Source organism: Heterodontus francisci, chromosome 8 (genome assembly GCF_036365525.1).
Source record: "Heterodontus francisci isolate sHetFra1 chromosome 8, sHetFra1.hap1, whole genome shotgun sequence".
Classification (NCBI taxonomy): domain Eukaryota; kingdom Metazoa; phylum Chordata; class Chondrichthyes; order Heterodontiformes; family Heterodontidae; genus Heterodontus; species Heterodontus francisci.
In genome coordinates, this window is record NC_090378.1 from 44105935 (window position 1) to 44123902 (window position 17968).

Below are 17968 nucleotides of genomic sequence, written 5' to 3' on the forward strand. Positions count from 1 at the left end.
AACCAAACTTCAGGTAACTGCAGGGATATTTTGTAATTAACTGCTCATGCTCCTTTTTTAACTTCTTGCCTTCAGTTGTTGCAGATCAGCAGTCGAGAAATTTTGCTGAGTAATTTGCTCCCAGTAACTGCTTATACTGCTCTGTCCACCGAGGGTGTGTAACAGCAACCCTGGGTGGCTCCCTTCTACCTGATCTTGCCTCCCAATTGGGCAATACTTGGCCTTCCATTGGCTGCTGCTCATGATAGGATAGGTGATGTCAATAATTCATTGCTTGGACAACTGGGGGCATGAACATTGGAACTCCAGCTTGTGACACCATTATAGTGCCTTTGATTAGCTGAAGGTCTTACTTATTATAGGGACTCCAAGTCTACACGGTTAAGAGGAAATAAATTCTAAATTCGAGAAGATGCATATTATTTAAAATTATATCCCAAAAAGTTAGACAATTAAAGAAAAAAAACAAAGGCAACGATAAGACTATGACATTTCTTTGTCCTTTGCCATGACTTCAGTGAAATGTTCATAAATTTTAAAAATCCTCAGCGAACCTTTAACCCTAAGCAGGTCTGTATGTTCTGAATCCTCTGCATAACTTGGGACCTGAATTGAGAATTTTGGTTTGACTGCGGAACCAATGGATAGTGTCACTGCCTGCCCACTGCAACACGGTCTCCTGTGGGAGATCTTGTGTTTTTACTTTGCCTCTCTTCATTACAATACATGCCTCAGCACCTCAATGGCCTCCTTCAGCAGAGAGCTGCTTCCATATGTTAGGTCAGTGGCACTTACTTCACACCCTGGGTTAAAGTACTCTAGAGAATACCCGGGAGGCCACATGCTCTCAAGCAGAACAGAAGTCTGTGCAACAACATTACTCCTTTCTGAAGCACTGGGAAACCACAGGAAATAGCAGAAAGCATGAGCAGTATAGTTTGCTTTCTTTATGCAATATAAACATTATCTCTTATTTATTAAAATCATTTGGCAGGATACAAATGAGGCAGGAAGGGGAAGATTTCATTTCCACTAGATGTGTCTGTATACCGTGGATAGAAGTTGTAACATGATGAAAATGAAGTATTTTCTTAAGTTAGACATCCTTTTAAATCTTAAAGGCCTGTTACCTGTAGACCAATATGGGTGCCAAACTGTTTTTTGTTAAGTGAAAGGGAAGAATCAGGAAACCGGTGCATCATTATCATAAACGTTACAAAGGAGTGGTGTTTATCAACATGGATTGTAAAACAATTAAGACAATTTTGCTAATTTTTTTTCTACAAAGATAACACCCCTTTTACTTGAATATATTGTCAGTGTGAGCTTATTCTATCATCATTCTGCTGACCTGCTCAGAAGAAATAGCCACAGGCAGTGCTTAAAGTGACCATTCATCCTGTTACTTGACAGTAAGAATTAAGTAAGATGCAAATTGAGTGAGGCGTGGATGGCATTCAGGATCATGCTCCAGTCAGAGTAATCGTGCTTACATTGGTATTTCTAGTTTTTTTTTAATTGGTGTGACACAAAGGATATTTCATTGCCAGTTGTTGTTGTAGTTGTTGCGTAGCTCGAGTGTTGTTGATAAAGTCTCGGAGTCTGGATAAGGTCAACTAATAATTCTTATTATTTACACATCTCTATTTACACTCTCCAGAAGCCTCTCTAGGCACCATCTTTCATGCTGCTACTCCTTCCTCCCAAAGCCAATTATCATGTCACTGTTACCTCATTATCATTACAGTGGGAGGGGTTGCTCTCACTAGTTCCAACATTAACCCTTTCAGGTCGTTATACTGCTGTTGTAATATATGTTTACCGTACTGAGTAAGGTTGACTGGAAAACTCACAAGTGACAGAATTATGGTTGCCTCACAAGTGGAGTTGTTTATCTTTCAAGGTTGACCATTCTATATGCAACCACTGAAATTGAAAAACAGAAATTTTCTAGTTTTCAAATCCTAGAAAATAAATTCATGGTGATTGATAATATCACAATTTTCAGTGTAGTACTGAAGGAAAACAAAATAAATCTTTGAATGTTATTTATTTTTGTTCCGGAATTTACCTTTTATTCTGTAAATTCACATGTGATCACAGTGAAGGCAAAAAATACTGATTCAACCTCAACTGGAGTATTGTGTCCAATTCTGGAACACTGCACATTAGGAAGGATGTGAAAGCTTTAGTGAGGGTGCGGAAAAGATTTGCGTGAATGATTCCTGGGATGAGGGACTTCAGATCCCTCGATTAGATTGGAGAAGCTGGGGTTGTTCTACTTAGAGAAGGTTGAGATGAGATTTCATAGAGCTGTCCAAAATCATGAGGGGTCTGGACAGAGTAAATAGGGAGAAATAGTTCCCGTTGGCAGAAGGGTCAAGAACCAGAGGACACTGATTTGAAGTGATTGTCCAAAAAAAACAATGGTAGCATGAGGAAAAACATATTTATGTAGTGCGTGGTTAGGATCTGGAATGCACTGCCTGAGAGTATGGTGGAGGCAGATTCAATCTGTGAGGAACTCCCTTTCTAACAGCACTGTTGGTGTACCTACACCCCAAGGACTGCAGTGGTTCAAGAAGGCAGCTCACGACCACCTTTTCAAGGGCAATTACAGATGGGAAATAACTGCTGGCCTAGCCAGCGATGCCCTATTCCCATGAATGAATAAAAACAATTGTGGCTTTCAAAAGGAAATTGGATAAGCATCTGAACCGAAAGAAATTTGCAGGGTTACGGGGAAAGGGTGGAGGACTGTGACTGGCTGAGTTGCTCTTGCAGAGAGCTGGCATAGACACGATGGGCTGAATGGCCTCCTCTCTGCTGTAACTACTCTATGATTCTGTGAACCAAGCAAGCATTTTCAGCCAGAGGAATGGAAATAACCCTAGGGTCTAAGCTTGAATATACCCAAGACAAAACAAAGATTTTATACCATGAAACTTAGATAAACTCTGATTTTTTTCTTGTAACTGCCGAGGGGAATTGGACTACCACCACAAATTTGGCTGGTTCTAATGGATATCCTTGCATTTTGTTTTCTGTTAGTTACCTTTTCATACATCTATGATCTCTCGCTCTGCCACAGTTAATGATTTTCATTTATCAAAGAGAGGGATGACGGAAAAATAAACAACAAATTATAATTATAAAGCACCTTTCATGTGATAAAACGTCCCAAGGTGCTTCACAGGAGCATTATAAAACAAAATATGACACCGAGCCATGAAAGCAGATATAGGCCAGAATTTTTCGCTGGGTGGTAGGCCCCGTCCACCTGCCAAAATGTCAGTGGCGAGCCTGCCTCCACCGGGCCTTGGAAGCCATGCCTGGATTTTTCTCTCCCCAGGCCCTTACTTGGTCTTGGACGGGACCTCCTCCTCCTTGCGGCAGGAGGTCCCGCCTAATGGAGCTGCCAGCCAATCAGTGGTCCGGCAGCTTTAGTCCCAGCAGCGCCACCCAGCCATCGCAAGCAAGGTGAAGGATAGCCCTGGAAGACAGGTAAGTTTCAGGGCCTCGGCGGGGACAATCAACCGGGCCTGGGTGAGGCAAGGGAGGGTCGGTTAGGGGAGCGGGCGGAGTGTTATGCGTTGGGGGCAGTTGGGGCTTCGGGGGCAGCCCTCTGTGGGGCACAGGGTGCCCAATCAAGAGGGTCGTCCCCCCCTCCCCCAGCCCGCAAGAATGCTGCCTGGTTTTACCAGGCGGGGTTCTTGGAGCCTTTCGCCGTCTGGCCGCCAAGGCTCAAATATCTGCGGCGGCAGGAGGAGGCCCTTAAGTGCCAGTTAATTGGCCCTTAAGGGCCTTGACTGGCCTGGGGCGGGCAGGCCGTTTCTTGCTGCTGTCGCCTCTTCCCGGTCGGGAACGGCCCCCCCTCCGCCTCCCACACAATTTTATGCCCCTCCCCCCACCACCAGCCATATCATTTGGGGGCCATAAAATTCTGGCCATTAGGTCAGATGACCAAAAGCTTAGTCAAAGAGGTAGGCTTTAAGGAGTGGTTTAAAGGAGGAAAGTGAGGTAGCGAGGCAGAGAGGTGTAGGGAGAGTATTCCAGAGCTTAGGGCCTAGGCAACTGAAGGCACGGCCACCAGTGGTGGGGTGATTAAAATCAGGGATGCACAAGAGGCCAGAATTAGAGGAGCACAGATATCTCGGAGGGTTGTGGGTCTGCAGGAGATTACAGAGATAGGGAAGGGCGAGGCCATGGAGGGATTTGAAAACAAGCATGAGAACTTTAAAATCAAGATGTTGCTTGACTGGGAGCCATTGTAGGATAGCAAGCACAGGGATGATAGGGGAAAGGGACTTGGTGCGAGTTAAGACATCGGCAGCTGAGTTTGTTTTGGGTGACTCAAGTTTACAGAGAGTAGAATGTGGGAGACTAGCCAGGAGTGCATGGGAATAGTCAGGTCTAGAGGTAACGAAGACATGAATGAAGGTGTCAGCAGCTGATGAGCTGAGATGGGGCAAAGTCAGGTGATGTTACAGAGCTGATAATAGGCATGGCATGAATATGATGGCATGAATATGAGGTTGGATGCTCATTTTGGGGTCAAATGTGACACCAAGGTTGCCAACAGTCTGGCTTAATCTCAGATTGTTGCCAGGTAGAGGGAGTCAGTAGTGAGGGAATGGAGTTAGGAGTGGGGACCAAAAATAATGGCTTCAGTCTTCCCAAAATTTAATTGGAGGAAATTTCTGCTCATCCAGTTCTGCTGGACGTCAGATAAACAGTATGATAATTCAGCAACAGTGGACGAGTTGAGAGACGGGGTGAGGTAAAGCTGGGAGTCATCAGTGTACATGTGAAAATTAATGCTGTGCTTTCGGATGATGTCACCAAGGGGCAGCATGTAGACAAGAAATAGTAGGGGGCCAAGAATAGATGCTTGGGGGAACACCAGAGGTAATGGTGTGGGAACAGGAAGAGAACCCATTTCAAGTGATTTTCTGACTACGATTAGATAAATAAGAAGGGAACCAGGCGAGAACAGTCCCACTCAGCTGGATGACAGTGGAGAGGTGTTGGCGGAGGATGGTGCTGTCAACCATGTCAAAGGCTGAAGATCGGTCGAGAAGGATGAGGAGGGATAGTTTAGCTTTGCCACAGTTATATAGGATGTCATTTGTGACGTTGATAAGAGCTGTCTCGGTACTATGGCAGAAGTGGAAACCTGATTAGAGGGATTCAAACATGGAGTTCTGGGAAAGATGGGAAGGATTTGGGAAGTGACAACGCGTTCAAGGATTTTGGAGAGGAAAGGGTGATTGGAGATGGGACGGTAGTTTGCAAGGGCGGTGGGGTCAAGGGTTAATTTTTTGAGGAGAGGGTTGATGACGGCAAATTTAAAGGACAGAGGGACAAGACCTGAAGAGAGAGAATCTTTTACAATATCAGCTAACATGGGGATCTGAAAGGGAAGTTGGAGGGTCAGCAGTTTAGTGGGAATAGGATTGAGGGAACAAGAGGTAGGTTTCATGGACAAGATGAACTCAAAGAGGCCCTGAGGGGAGATAGGAGAGAAACTAGAAGAAGATATGAATTCAGGGCTAGGGCAGTGGGGAGCATTGTAGGAAATTTGGCCAGGTGGGCTAGTGGAAGGGAGGGATGCAGCAGAGGAAGCTGATTGGATGGTCTCAATCTTAGTGACAGAGGAAAAGTAAAAAAGAAAAGCTCTGACTACTGGAAATGTAATATAAAAACAGAAAATTCTGGAGATACTCAGCAGATCAATCAAGATTTGTAAGGAGAAATGACAGGCTATGATGTTTTGCGTGCATACCCTTTGTCAGAACTGAAGCCTGAAAGATAAACTAGCATTTTAGTAAAGTTGCAAAACTAGCGAGAAAAAATAACAAGGAGGAGCAGAAGAGAAACAACAGATCCGGCAATCACAGATTGACCTGCAACTGTTTAATAAAAGGTTATTTGATAGTATAAATGATTAGTGACGTGATACTGAGCTATGAAAAGGGACAAAAGAACAATAGAGAAAGAAACAGTCATAAAAACAAACTCCCAATTGCCTCACAAGTGAAGTTTATAACTCAAGGTTGACCAGGACATATGCCAACTGACCTCCCTCACATTACAGGTTTTCATTCCTGTGAATAAAACAGAGTATATACAAGGTCTGAATTATTAAAGTCAATATTCAGACCATGGGGTTACAGAACAACCAGCAGAAAGATGTAATAATTCCCTCAAAACTTGGTTTCAGCTTCATTGGAATAGTGTAGGAGAGACCAAAGGTGGAGAGGTCGAAGTGGAAGGTCAAAGTGACAAGCCTCAGGGAGCTCAAGGTCACGCTGGTGGAAAGGATGAAGATGTTGGGGGAAGCAATCACCTAATCTACATTTGATCTCCCTAAATAACGGTTGTCATTATCAGCATTATCAGTATAAAGGACTCCAGGGCCAGCAGTAGCATAGGTCGCAGATAAAATAATTATAGTTTGCTCCATGTTGCACATATTCCCAACAGAAAAAAGATTAAGCATGTAAAAGTGCAAAGAGAAGGCTCATAGTTCCAGAATAGCAGAGGATAAAAAAATAGAGGAAGTTAGATGCAGCCAGCAAGACTGGGTAGCATGCATTCCCAGATCCAACAATTGTAAAAGTATTACTAATCAATTATGTACAACATGTATCAGCAGAATGCAATACATTCCCATCTACTGTGGAGAGGGTGGCATAGTGGTAATGTCACTGAACCAGTAATACAGAGGCCCAGGCTAATGCCCTGGGGACACAGGTTCAAATCCCATTATGGCAGCTGGTGGAATTTAAATTCAATTAATTGATACAAATCTGGAATTGAAAGCTAGTCTCAGTAATAGTGCCATGAAACTATCGATTGTCGTAAAAACCCATCTGGTTCACTAATGCCTTTAGGGCAGGAAATCTGCTATCCTTAATAAAAACAAGAAATGCTGGAATCACTCAGCAGGTCTGGCAGCATCTGTGGAAAGAGAAGCAGAGTTAACGTTTCGGGTCAGTGACCCTTCTTCGGAACTGACAAATATAAGAAAAGTCACAGATTATCAGCAAGTGAGGTGGGGGTGGGGCAAGAGATAACAAAGGAGAAGGTGCAGATTGGACCAGGCCACATAGCTGACCAAAAGGTCAATCTACACCTTCTCCTTTGTTATCTCTTGCCCCACCCCCACCTCACTTGCTTATAATCTGTGACTTTTCTTATATTTGTCAGTTCCGAAGAAGGGTCACTGACCCGAAACGTTAACTCTGCTTCTCTTTCCACAGATGCTGCCAGACCTGCTGAGTGATTCCAGCATTTCTTGTTTTTATTTCAGATTTCCAGCATCCGCAGTATTTTGCTTTTAATCTGCTATCCTTACCTGGTCTGGCCTATTTGTGACTCCAGACCCACAGCAATGCAGTTGGCTCTTAACTGTCTTCTGAAATGGCCTAGCAAGCCATTCAGTTGTCAAGGGCAATTAGGGATGGGCAACAAATGCTGTCCTTACCAGCATCGCATGAAAGAATAAAAAAAATCTACTGTTGCTTAGCTGCCATGTTAGATCATCCATTGATCTCTTTTAATGGCTGTTAGATGACATTTATATAAAGAGGTGCTTCTATTGCTTCACACAATTCTTCCCTTTGGTGACCCCGTAAAGTCAATCTAACTGCTACATCTTCTCCCTGAGTGTAAGGAGCAAGTGTAATACAGGCTGCTGTTGCCCAGTGAAGGCTTTAAGGGATGGAGATAGCCCTGTAACTCTGAGTGCAGGGCCATGAGATGGTTAACTGGAGTCTGCTGGCACTTCTTTAATCCTTTGAGAGTTTTGAGCTGGGTGTGACATATGTGTGGATTCCCTGAGAGAAAGCTGCCTTATCCAGTCTTCTTTTGTTATGCCCAAAGGACAGCACATCCCTGAAGGATGACCAGCGCTCTGCGTGGAGAAACATGCCAGCAACTATTGATAGGTCAACCAGCTGGTTTCTATTCTCTATCAATCTCTGACTATGAACAGAGCCATCTCTGTTACTTGCCTTCCTGTTACAGAATATCCAAAGCACCCTTAGTAAAAAGGCAGCTTACCCAACTTTCCAATCATTGTCCCCCTGTTAAACATTTTTTGCATGTGTTCTTTGTACTTTTTGTGGAAGCACGACTTCTGGTCCAGCAAAATATTCCCACCCCTTTCAGACAAATGGCAGCCTGATCAGAGCTGTTGCCACACTGGGTTAAATATCACCTGTTACCCACCAACCCCTTCCCCCAGCGAATTGTCCTGCTAAGTAAACTTCCTGCACTTATTTTCTATGCACATGGAGTACTAAAATAAGGAAGTAGATTTAGCTTTGTAAAATATGGCAAAGCAAATTCCCCTCAGTTGCCAACATGAGCCTGCCTGTGCTATTGGTGGGCCAGGGCCCGACTTTGCTTCGATCACAAAATTGGAGCTTTGGTGCTTAGAATGTTTAAATCAAATAACATTTCAAAATCTTTTAAATTATTCTGGGCTAAACTCCAATTCTTGGAATGAAGTATGTTTTTTTAAACCTATTTGCACCAGGATTTTGCCTTAGGAACACAACCTGGAAAACGTTTTCATTATTTTTACACTTGTTGAGCTCCATTTAACCTAAACACTCCAAACTATTAAACATCAAACAAGCTATCTTGGCATTTGTGAAAGATGTCTGAGAGGTGCAGCTATTGGACTGTGCCTGTGATGCAAACTGAAGCCTTTTTCCCACTAAATGCAGGATGTGGCATATCCTGTTCAAAAGAAGCCCTTTTTCCAGCATGTTTACTTTGGCTTTACTCAAGCAGTGCATGCTGGGACGTGATTAGGGTAAAGGTGAAAACTTTCTATTCAGCTTCAGGTTATGTTAACAAGGATGTGACTTCTTGATATGTTGTTCATTCAGTCCCATGAATATGCAATGGTACTGCATGTGCCTAATTAAATTTAAGACATATAAACCCATCAAAAGCTTTTCCTATTCACGTGTATCGCCACTCAGCCATGAGAGGCTCAAACTGTTCAAGGACATATTTTTGACAAGTTTCTTTCAAATTCTGCTTTGCTTAGTTAGTCAGAAAGGCTATACACATAATTTTAAACTGCTTATCTATCCGGAACAGGCACATATTATTTCAAGTTGTTCCATCTCCCATGAACAGGCTGCTGGGAGCAAATGTTTTGCTTGGTATCCTCCTGCCTGTGGCTAATGTCTTCAATATGGATTTTCAACGGTAGTCCCTGTCCACCACAACATATTTCTGCCATTAGTTCTTTTCAGTTTCATTTATTCCAATGAGAGTTAATGAGTCATGTATATCTATAACACAAGCATGCTTTGGTGCTCAAAAACTGCAATCCACCTTTTCAAAAATTCAGCAAGTTAAATCTCATACATGGACACAGGAACAGGAGCAGGCTATTCATCCCCTTTACCCTGTTCCGTCATTTAATTAGATCACGGCTGATTTGCACCACAACTCCATCTTCCCACTAATAGGAAAGCAAAACACTGTGGATACTGGAAATCTGAAATAAAGATCTGGCAGCATTGGTGGAGGGAGAAACAGAGTTAACCTTTCTAGTCTGTGAGTTTTAGGGCATCAATCTGAAACGTTAACTCCATTTTCTTAACTTTGCTCCATATCCCTTGATACCCTTACTCTGCAAGACTCCGTTGAGCCCAGTCTTTAAAATTTCAATTGACCTATCATCCACTCCTAAATGGTCTAGCTCTAATTTTAAGATTGTAACTCCATTTTCTAGATTCCCTTATCAGAGAAATAGCTTTTCTATATCTACCCTATCAAATCCTTTTGTCATTTTAAACATCTCAAATAGATCGCCCCTCAACATTCTAAACTCAATGGAACACAATCTGCTGTTCAAAATCGTGCTGTGGGATCAAGGCACACAGCAGGTGGCACTGCACTGCGGCAACACGGGTTTCAGACTAGTTTTTATTGTTCATATGTAATTTTAATGAATGTGCAATGTACCCAAAATGAATTTCCATATGGACAATCAACTGAAATTGTATTGAATTGAATTGAATTGAAGTTTATGCAACCCGTCCCGGTATCATTCTGGTGAATCTGTGCTGCATCTCCTCGAAGATCAAGCTATTTTTCCTGAGATTCAATGCCCAAAACTCAATGCAGTACTGCAGATAGAATCTGATCAAGTGTCTGTATATCTGAAGCATAATTTCCTCCCCTTTGTCTTCCAACCTCATTGAGATAATGGACAACATTCTGTTAGTCTTTCTAATTACTTTTTGTACCTGTGCCCTAGTTTATAGTGATTTATGTATCTGGACAGCCAATCCCTTTAGTTCTGTACATTTCTTTCTTTCTCAATATTCAGAAAATATTTAGATATGTCTTTCTGGGATCCAAAGTGGATGACCTTATACTTTTCCACACTGAACTCTGTCTGTTACAGTGTTGTTCCTCACTTAACCTATGTCCCTTTGTAATTTCTTGTTCCCTTCTACAGAACTCACTGTGCCTCCTCGATTAGTGTCATTTGCAGACTGAGATATATCACTCTCTATTCCTTCATCCAAGTCATTGATATATATATATATATATAGATATATATAGTGAAAAGTAAGGCCGCAGAAAAGATACCTGCGGGACACCAATTGTCAAATCCCGCCGATCAGAAAACACTCCCTTTCTTTCTACATCTCTCTCCTACTTCCCAACCAATTCTGACCCATATTGCAAGGCTACCTCCAATTTCTTGCATTTTTATTTTTACATCAGTTTTACTTTGGCTTTCACAGTCATCTTGGCTGAGATTTCCACCTGGCCCTCTATGGAGCCTCTTGTACAGTATTTCCCAGCAACTAGTTGGGCAATCTAGTTCCTAAGAAGATTGTGCTACTGAATCCACACAAAATAACACCAGTAGATTTGGTCTTACAGCATAAATATTGCCAGTATTGCATTTAACACACTGGTATCTCAGCAAGAAAGATCTGACAAGAAGTTTTTTATTTTGATACTTACTAGTAAAATGAAATATAAGGCTTTGGAAACAGGGTATCTATATAAAGTGTGTGGCTGAGGCAACCTTGCCAGCACTGAAGAACGTGAAATCCAAGTCCTTATTCCAAAGACTACCTCACACTGAGTTTCTGCTTCTGGCGTTTACATAACTATGTCATTAGAACTGCCCTTAAGACAAGGCATTTATTTTTCTTTCTTCCCGCACTGATTTTAGCATTCTAATCTCCCTGCTCTCTTCATTTGTGATACCTACTTTTTATGTACAGTCAAAGTTGTGCTCTTTACATAGTATATTTGCATAGGGAAACCAATCCAATTTCCATTCATGAGAAGTAAACAAGTGAAATTTCATCACTTGGTAATCAAATGCTTTTCAATAATTTCAGCATGTTACTTTTTGCATTCAACAGGGAGGTAAAATGTATCATTTCATAATTGACAAGCGCACGACAAAGAATCTCAAGGGCCCTAGTACAATGCATGTAGTGTGTGAACATCCCCAAGTATCCTAAGATAATAACAGCCTCCAGAAAACAACACAACATTCTTGTCTTTAGGGACAACCCCAACTACAGCACGGGGTCCAGATCCAAAGCACATATTAGATCCATAATTGGCATTGACTCTAACAGTTGGCATTCCACAGTAAAATCAAGTACAGATGACTTATTGTCAGCAGGTTTATCGCAAACTGGGTTCACTCAACCACACAATGGCAATTGCTTTTTTTCAGCCGTGGTCAAAATTTATCACTGGAGAACTGGTTGGAGTTATATCACAATAGATGGGGATAAAAAGACTGCTGGACAGGCAAGGGCTAGGAGGTTCACTGTTTTGCAGTGAACTGCACAGGCAGTTCCATTTGAAGGAGTAGCATAGGAGTGTAGGGAATGAATGGTGAAACAGAGCTGTCCAAGAATACAATTGATTGGGATGTGTGTGATATGAAGCAACATCATGTGTAATGCAATGCACAGCAGAATTTGGTTCACAAATCAACACTTATTTCTAACAGCTCAGTGGCTGCAGTGGCACAGCATTAAATTCTGACTCACGATTAGAGGATACATTTTGTTCTTTTCAGGAATAAAGAGTTATTCAGATAGAAAGAGCTTGTATTAATATAGCACCTCACATACAATGAAATGTGATAACTGCTGTTTGTAAACAAATATGACAGTCAAATATCATCAGCAAGATGTCACAACTCTAAGGATGAATGACCAAATAAGCTATTTCTAATGGTATTGTTTGAGAATCATGGTCAACCAGAAGATCTCTTTGCTGTTCATTAAAAAGTTTCATGAGATCTTTTATATCGAAGAGGCTGACTGGTTCTTGGGATTACATTATATCTGGAAGAATGGGCCTCCAGCAATGCAGTGCTTCTTCAATACTGTACTGAATTAAGAAGGCATATGGTGTGTTAGCTTTTATTAGTAGGGGGATCGAGTTTCGGAGCCACGAGGTCATGCTGCAGCTGTACAAAACTCTGGTGAGGCCGCACCTGGGGTATTGCGTGCAGTTCTGGTCACCGCATTATAGGAAGGATGTGGAAGCTTTGGAAAGGGTGCAGAGGAGATTTACTAGGATGTTGCCTGGTATGGAGGGAGGGTCTTACGAGGAAAGGCTGAGGGACTTGAGGTTGTTTTCGTTGGAGAGAAGGAGGAGGAGAGGTGACTTAATAGAGACATATAAGATAATCAGTGGGTTAGATAGGGTGGATAGTGAGAGTCTTTTTCCTCGGATGGTGATGGCAAACACGAGGGGACATAGCTTTAAGTTGAGGGGTGATAGATATAGGACAGATGTTAGAGGTTGTTTCTTTACTCATAGAGTAGTAGGGGCGTGGAACGCCCTGCCTGCAACAGTAGTAGACTCGCCAACTTTAAGGGCATTTAAGTGGTCATTGGATAGACATATGGATGAAAATGGAATAGTGTAGGTCAGATGGTTTCACAGGTCGGCGCAACATCGAGGGCCGAAGGGCCTGTACTGCGCTGTAATGTTCTAAAAAAAATTGTCAGCCTAGATTTTGGCCTCACAATTTCTTGCTGTTTTTGGCATTTATGGGGCCTAAAATTGGGACAACTCATTTTATTGACCCTCAAATGGGAGCAGGAGACATTTCTACCCATTTTTCTGCCTCAAAATTCATGCACCTGAGCTTTGGGTCACATTTTGAGCCTACTGATCCCTGTGCAACAGCTTTGAATGTTGTTGAATGAGACTCAGTGATATTGATGCACAAAAATTAAAGAAGTTACTTCTGAAATGCAACAGAGACATTTTACAATAAATATCTTAAGGCATACCTGTTGCCAGGATCTGTTGAAATTGGTGGAAGTAGGGAATCTTTGAGCTTAAAGAGTACATGGATTACTGTAAGATCGCACATTGTGGGTCTGCTATCTATTGTAAATCTCTGGAAGAAATACACAGCACCACCTTCTGCATTAATAAAAGCAAAATACTGCAGATGCTGGAACTCTGAAATATAAACAGTTCCTGTACAATCGCAGGAGGTGTAATACCTGCCCTTTTACCTCCTCTCTCCTTACCATCCAAGGCCCCAAACACTCCTTCCAGGTGAAGCAATGATTAACTTGTACTTCCTTCAATTTAGTATACTGTATTTGATGGTCACAATATCGTCACCTCTACATTGGGGAGACCAAACACAGACTGAATGAGTGCTTTACGTAACGCCTTCACTCAATCTGAAAGCATGACACCGAGCTTCCGGTTGCTTGACATTTCAACACACCCCCCTGCTCTCATGCCCATATTTCTGCCCTTGGCCTGCTGCAGTGTTCCAGTGAACATCAATGCAATCTCGAGGAGCAGCACCTGATCTTTCAGTTAGGCACTCTACAGCCTCGCGGACTCAACCTTGAGTTCAACAATTTCAGAGCATGACTGGTTTTTTGTATAGTTTTCTTTTTTTTTTAACTATGTCCCTGTTTTTTCATGTGGACAGTATTATTCATTACTTTGCCATTAACACTGTCTCTGGACTAATGCTTTGTCTTTCACCATAAGCATTAACACACTCTTTGCCTTTGTCCTAGGACAGCTTTGTTACTTAATCTCTCCTGCCCTCTGCCCTATCACACACCTTCCCCTTTGTTCTCTTCCCCATCAAACCCCCCCAACCTCCCTTCACTTGCTTAAAACCTAATTCTTTTCAAACCTTTGCCAGTTCTGATGAAAGGTCACTGACCTGAAACGTTAACTCTGCTTCTCTCTCCACAGATGCTGCCTGACCTGTTGAGTATTTCCAGCACTTTCAGTTTTTACTTTCTACCTTCTGGATTGCTGCTGTAAACTGAAACTTTCTTATCGCCTCCCTCTAGTGGCACACTGTGCATGCTACACCAAGCATGTACAGTGGTCTCAAATGAGTAATACACTACATATCAAATGAACAATATATGAACAATACACTACATCACTTCCTTTCTTGGTAGATGAGAGTTTCAATGATTTGCTTGCATTGTCCTGTTTGAACATGACCAGTTTGTAACATAATCGCTTAAGCATGGCTGACGTTTCCCCTCATGTGTAGGATATCGACACGTGACATCAAGTGCTGTCTCATTTGCTTCTTATTGCTTCATCGGAAAATAATTGTTTGGTATATTGCATTCTTCTTCAGTGTGAAATAAGTTGTTGGTGCAATCTTTGCAGAGTCGTAGTCGTCTTGTGCGGGCATAAGTGTCTCAGAAATATTTTCTGATTGTTCTCCTCCTATGTGGAGAAGTAAGGCTTATTCTCATCAGTGATTCCAAAGCCCACCATTGTGCTTTCAAATTGTCACTGGCATTTCTACCAATGTGAAAACATAGGTGAGCGCTTGAAGTGAATGCCAAAATATGATAGGTTGGGCATAACTGTCACCATCTTGATTGTCAGTGCAGCGATAGTGCGTGATTCAGCATCCAGGATAGCGTTCGTCAGGCACAATCATACAGATGTCATCAAAAGTAACACTGGCAAGTGGAAAAAACAAATTCACACATTTCAGGCTGGATTTAATGGTACCTGGGAGAGGGGGAACCCATAGAATTGCGACAGGAGGCATAGGGCAGAGATCCCATTGCCTTCCCATTGCACTGCAATTTAGTTGGCCGTGTGATAGGCGAAAGATGGCCTTCACACCCAGAGGCCAATTGAAGCCCTTAAGAGGCCTATTATCAGCCACTTAAGGGCCTCTTCCTGTCACCAATGGAATTAAGCCCATGGCGGGGGGCCTCTACCGTATGGGGAGATCACCCAGTAAAATTAGGCAACCTCCCTGCAGGCTTGGGGGTGGTGGTGGTGGGGGCCCTCCTCCGTGAGCAATCTGTGGCCCACGGAGGATTTCCATCAGAAAACAATCCACATCCCTGAATCCCTCCCACCTGCACTCAATGGCCACCATCCCCACCCCCATCGCCGGGGTCATTGCGGCCTCATGTACCTTTGGTCCGGGTCTCCAGCGCTGGGCCTACTACTGAGCTGCTGGCACCCTGATTGGTCAGCAGCTCTTGGAGGCAGGATTCCCATCTTTAAAGGGATGGGGACCCCCGCACCGGGCTGTTAAGTGCCTGGACACCGCTAAATAGAGCTGGGGGGTGCCGAAGGGCCAAGGTAGGGCTCCCACTGCCCTTTCGGCCGAGCACTGGGAGCCCCGCCGGCTCCACTAAATTCAGCCCTTCATGAGGTGCTGCAATCCTGCAATAAATTCTTCCCTTTGCCATTCTGATGAAAGACCACTGACCTGAAACTTTGGGCTGGATTTTACCTTAGGCGGACGGGAATTCACCACCGACGTGAAAGTTGGTGGCGAACCCGCTTCCGCCTAGCCCGGGAATCTGTCCTGCATTTCATGGGTCCCAGGGACAATTAAAGCCGGGCTGCAGCCCAGCCGAAGCCATGGATCCAGGAGGGAAGGTAAGTAGGGGCATGCCTCACCAGGGGAATCGGTCCTTTCTTGGTGATGCTGGAATGGTCGTTTTGGGCGAGGGGGGCATCTTGGGTCCCGGGGTGGGTTGGGAGGTGGGGGCGACCCTCAATTGGGCACCCTGTGCCTGATTGTCATGACCCCACCGGGACGTGGAAAGGCCAGCAGCTATCGCTGGGCGGCCTTTCATTTCCCCAGCACACCCACTTGCCACAAGTAAAATACCCATGGAAGTGGGCGAGGGCCCTTAAGCAGCCGTTAAGTGGCCATTAAGGGCCTTGATTGGCCTTGGGAAGGCGGACCGTTTCCCACCTCCCGCCCGACTCCATAAACTTGGCCGGAGGCGGGATCGGAGTGGGCAGGCCTCCCGGAGCCTCCCACTCAATTTTACACCGCCCCCACGCCACCATCCGACCTACTGGGGCGGCGTAAAATTCAGCCCTTTAACTCTGCTTCTCTTTCCACAGATTCTTCCAGACCTGCTGAGTATTTCCAGCACTTTTTGTTTTTATTTCAAATTTCCAGCATCTGCAGTATTTTGCTTTTATTATAATAAATTCTTCTCTATAGTTTAAGTAGACCAAACTACCCTTGTATTGGTGTATGAGACAAAATGGCTGTCCTGCATTAGCTGCACAAAGATACAAGGCCTGCTGTGTACAAACCCCAACACTGCTCTTATTTGACAATCTGGAGATCACAACTGAAAGCACAGTGAATTATACCTGACTAGAAAATAAATGCAGATTCTGTCCTTGTAGCCCTTGTAAGATCCCAAATTGTGGATTTGCTATTATAAATCTCTGGAAGAGACACACGGCTCCACCTTATGGATAGCTGCTAGAACCTGAAACTTTATTATCGATTCCTTCTAGTGTCGTATTTCACATGCTACACCAAGCATGTACGGTGGCCGTAAATGAACAATACACTACTGTTTACTGGAGCTCGAAAAGCTTTTGGAGTTTGCTTTTATCATTTCATTGACAGCACTGGAATTGCCTTTGACTGCCTGTAGGACTGTGATACACTCAGAATGTGAATGATCCAGCATCACATCCTTAATGACGCTATCTAATTGTCCCTGGATGAATGTATGTCAGCTGCTCCATGGGAATGAGGAAACAAGTGAGGCAGAGGTTGCTGTCAAAGGGATTGGGCAGAGGAACATGGAGCCAGTGCTTGTTGAAGGATATTTGGGTTAGCTTATCACTGTCATTTGCCTGGAATTTGCAGACATAATGATGGTGAAACTGTCAGTATTCCCCATCCTAACTGTGCAAAGCTGACAACAACTTCTGGAGCTTGCTGTCAGTCATGCCCTGTCTGTTTATATGGTGCACCCTTGCAGTCTTTGCAGATGCAATCAGCACAGAATCAGTGATTTGACATGAACTTCAACATTCTATACACTATTCTCACTGAAAAACCATTGAAGAAGTTAAGTCTTGTTGAATGAGGTGTATCTGAGCTTTTAATGGTGTACTAGGTCGTAATTACTGCTGAACAACCTCTCAGGTTCTGAAAAAGAAATTTTAGAAGTCTGGAGTGTTATTCCTTCCATTCCATGATAAACATTCTACAGGTTTTTAAAATAATTAAAAAATGCATTTTAAAAGTTTGTTTCTGTTATTTCAGTTTTTATTTTAACCCCATGTGTATGGCCTAATCTTTATTTTGCTCTCTGTAAAATGTTTAAAAAGTGAAGGATGATATGTGCTTTTTATTTCATTTTTTTGCTGTGTGAGAATTCTTCAACCTGATTGACTGCTCAGCCTGCTCAATCTTCCTGGATACCAGAGATCCTCTACAGCTGGCACCGCAGAATGAAATTGACATTCTGATAGGGGAAATTGATGCTACAGAACCCGCTAAATCTTTGTGGGCAGCTATTTTTGAGGTCAACAATGAGATCTGCCCTTTGCTGCTGACTGCAAAATCTGGGCCTTTGTCTTCCTCCTCATCGTCGTGTCCTGATTGACTGTCTCTCCTCCTCCCACTCTTCCTACT